The sequence below is a fragment of the Taudactylus pleione genome, unplaced genomic scaffold, assembly GCF_031769625.1.
Source record: "Taudactylus pleione unplaced genomic scaffold, aTauple2 ptg000967l, whole genome shotgun sequence".
Lineage (NCBI taxonomy): Eukaryota > Metazoa > Chordata > Amphibia > Anura > Myobatrachidae > Taudactylus > Taudactylus pleione.
Genome location: NW_028285368.1, coordinates 12490001 through 12492500, shown reverse-complemented (window position 1 = coordinate 12492500; position 2500 = coordinate 12490001). Strand labels below are relative to the sequence as shown.

At 37.5% G+C, this 2500-nt stretch overlaps 11 pseudogenes; all 11 read left to right on the top strand.

Annotated features, from left to right (window-relative positions):
- Window positions 1-98, top strand: part of LOC148470122 (5S ribosomal RNA) — a 119-nt pseudogene extending 21 nt beyond the window's left edge.
- A 117-nt stretch (window positions 99-215) lies between these two features.
- LOC148470121 (5S ribosomal RNA) lies at window positions 216-334 on the top strand (annotated as a pseudogene).
- A 116-nt stretch (window positions 335-450) lies between these two features.
- Window positions 451-569, top strand: LOC148470120 (5S ribosomal RNA; annotated as a pseudogene).
- Window positions 570-684: 115 nt separating this feature from the next.
- LOC148470119 (5S ribosomal RNA) lies at window positions 685-803 on the top strand (annotated as a pseudogene).
- A 116-nt stretch (window positions 804-919) lies between these two features.
- LOC148470118 (5S ribosomal RNA) lies at window positions 920-1038 on the top strand (annotated as a pseudogene).
- A 116-nt stretch (window positions 1039-1154) lies between these two features.
- On the top strand, window positions 1155-1273 carry LOC148470117 (5S ribosomal RNA; annotated as a pseudogene).
- A 117-nt stretch (window positions 1274-1390) lies between these two features.
- Window positions 1391-1509, top strand: LOC148470116 (5S ribosomal RNA; annotated as a pseudogene).
- Window positions 1510-1625: 116 nt separating this feature from the next.
- On the top strand, window positions 1626-1744 carry LOC148470115 (5S ribosomal RNA; annotated as a pseudogene).
- A 116-nt stretch (window positions 1745-1860) lies between these two features.
- Window positions 1861-1979, top strand: LOC148470114 (5S ribosomal RNA; annotated as a pseudogene).
- A 115-nt stretch (window positions 1980-2094) lies between these two features.
- On the top strand, window positions 2095-2213 carry LOC148470113 (5S ribosomal RNA; annotated as a pseudogene).
- Window positions 2214-2330: 117 nt separating this feature from the next.
- Window positions 2331-2449, top strand: LOC148470112 (5S ribosomal RNA; annotated as a pseudogene).
- Window positions 2450-2500: the final 51 nt, after the last annotated feature.

Below are 2500 nucleotides of genomic sequence, written 5' to 3'. Positions count from 1 at the left end.
GACATGCCCAATCTCATCTGATCTTGGAAGCTATGCAGTGTTGGGCCTGGTTAGTACTTGGATGGGAGACCACCTGGGAATACCAGGTGCTGTAGGTAATTTTATACTGCCATAACATTCTTTTCTATTACATTTTACATTTAATTTTTTTCTACTTTTCAATGAATTTACTTGAGTTAAGAAGTAATAGAGGTCTAAAGTTAATCTTTTTGAGCACCTACAGCCAAACCACACTGGACATGCCCAATCTCGTCTGATCTTGGAAGCTGTGCAGTGTTGGGCCTGGTTAGTACATGGATGGGAGGCCACCTGGGAATACCAGGTGCTGTAGGTAATTTTATACAGCCATAACATTCTTTTCTATTACATTCTACCTTTAATTTTTTAAACTTATCAATGAATTTACTTGAGTTAAGAAGTAATAGAGGTCTAAAGTTAATGTTTTTGAGCACCAACAGCCAAACCACACTGGACATGCCCAATCTCGTCTGATCTTGGAAGCTATGCAGTGTTGGGCCTGGTTTGTACTTGGATGGGAGACCACCTGGGAATACCTGGTGCTGTAGGTAATTTTAGACAGCCATAACATTCTTTTCTATTACATTTTACATTTAATTTTTTCAATTTATCAAGAACTTACTTGAGTTAAGAAGTAAAAGAGGTCTAAAGTTAATGTTTTTGAGCACCTACAGCCAAACCACACTGGATATGCCCAATCTCATCTGATCTTGGAAGCTATGCAGTATTTTTCCTGGTTAGTACTTGGATGGGAGACCACCTGGGAATACCAGGTGCTGTAGGTAATTTTATACTGCCATAACATTCTTTTCTATTACATTTTACATTTAATTTTTTCAACTTATCAATGAATTTACTTGAGTTAAGAAGTAATAGAGGTCTAAATTTAATGCTTTTGCGCACCTACAGCCAAACCACACTGGATATGCCCAATCTCGTCTGATCTTGGAAGCTATGCAGTGTTTGGCCTGGTTAGTAGTTGGATGGGAGACCACCTGGGAATACCAGGTGCTGTAGGTAATTTTATACTGCCATAACATTCTTTTCTATTACATTTTACATTTAATTTTTTCAACTTATCAATGAATTTACTTGAGTAAAGAAGTAAAAGAGGTCTAAAGTTAATGCTTTTGAGCTCCTTCAGCCAAACCACACTGGACATGCCCAATCTCATCTGATCTTGGAAGCTATGCAGTGTTGGGCCTGGTTAGTACTTGGATGGGAGACCACCTGGGAATACCAGGTGCTGTAGGTAATTTTATACTGCCATAACATTCTTTTCTATTACATTTTACATTTAATTTTTTTCTACTTTTCAATGAATTTACTTGAGTTAAGAAGTAATAGAGGTCTAAAGTTAATCTTTTTGAGCACATACAGCCAAACCACACTGGACATGTCCAATCTCATCGGATCTTGGAAACTATGCAGTGTTGGGCCTGGTTAGTACTTGGATGGGAGACCACCTTGGAATACCAGGTGCTGTACATCATTTTATACTGCCATAACATTCTTTTCTATTACATTTTACATTTAATTTTTTCAACTTATCAATGAATTTACTTGAGTTAAGAAGTAATAGAGGTCTAAATTTAATGCTTTTGCGCACCTACAGCCAAACCACACTGGACATGCCCAATCTTGTCTGATCTTGTAAGCTATGCAGTGTTGGGCCTGGTTTGTACTTGGATGGGAGACCACCTGGGAATACCAGGTGCTGTAGGTAATTTTATACAGCCAAAACATTCTTTTCTATTACATTTTACATTTAATTTTTTCAACTTATCAATGAATTTACTTGAGTTAAGAAGTAAAAGAGGTCTAAAGTTAATGTTTTTGAGCACCTACAGCCAAACCACGCTGGACTTGCCCAATCTCATCTGATCTTGGAAACTATGCAGTGTTTGGCCTGGTTAGTACTTGGATGGGAGACAACCTGGGAATACCAGGAGCTGTAGGTAATTTTATTCTGCCATAACATTCTTTTCTATTATATTTTACATTTCATTTTTCAACTTATCAATGAATTTACTTGAGTTAAGAAGTAATACAGGTCTAAATTTAATGCTTTTGAGCACCTACAGCCAAACCACACTGGACATGCCCAATCTCGTCTGATCTTGGAAGCTATGCAGTGTTGGGCCTGGTTAGTACATGGATGGGAGACCACCTGGGAATACCAGGTGCTGTAGGGAATTTTTATACAGCCATAACATTCTTTTCTATTACATTCTAATTTTAATTTTTTAAACTTATCAATGAATTTACTTGAGTTAAGAAGTAATAGAGATCTAAAGTTAATGTTTTTGAGCACCAACAGCCAAACCACACTGGACATGCCCAATCTCGTCTGATCTTGGAAGCTATGCAGTGTTGGGCCTGGTTTGTACTTGGATGGGAGACCACCTGGGAATACGTGGTGCTGTAGGTAATTTTAGACAGCCATAACATTCTTTTCTATTACATTTTACATTTAATTTTT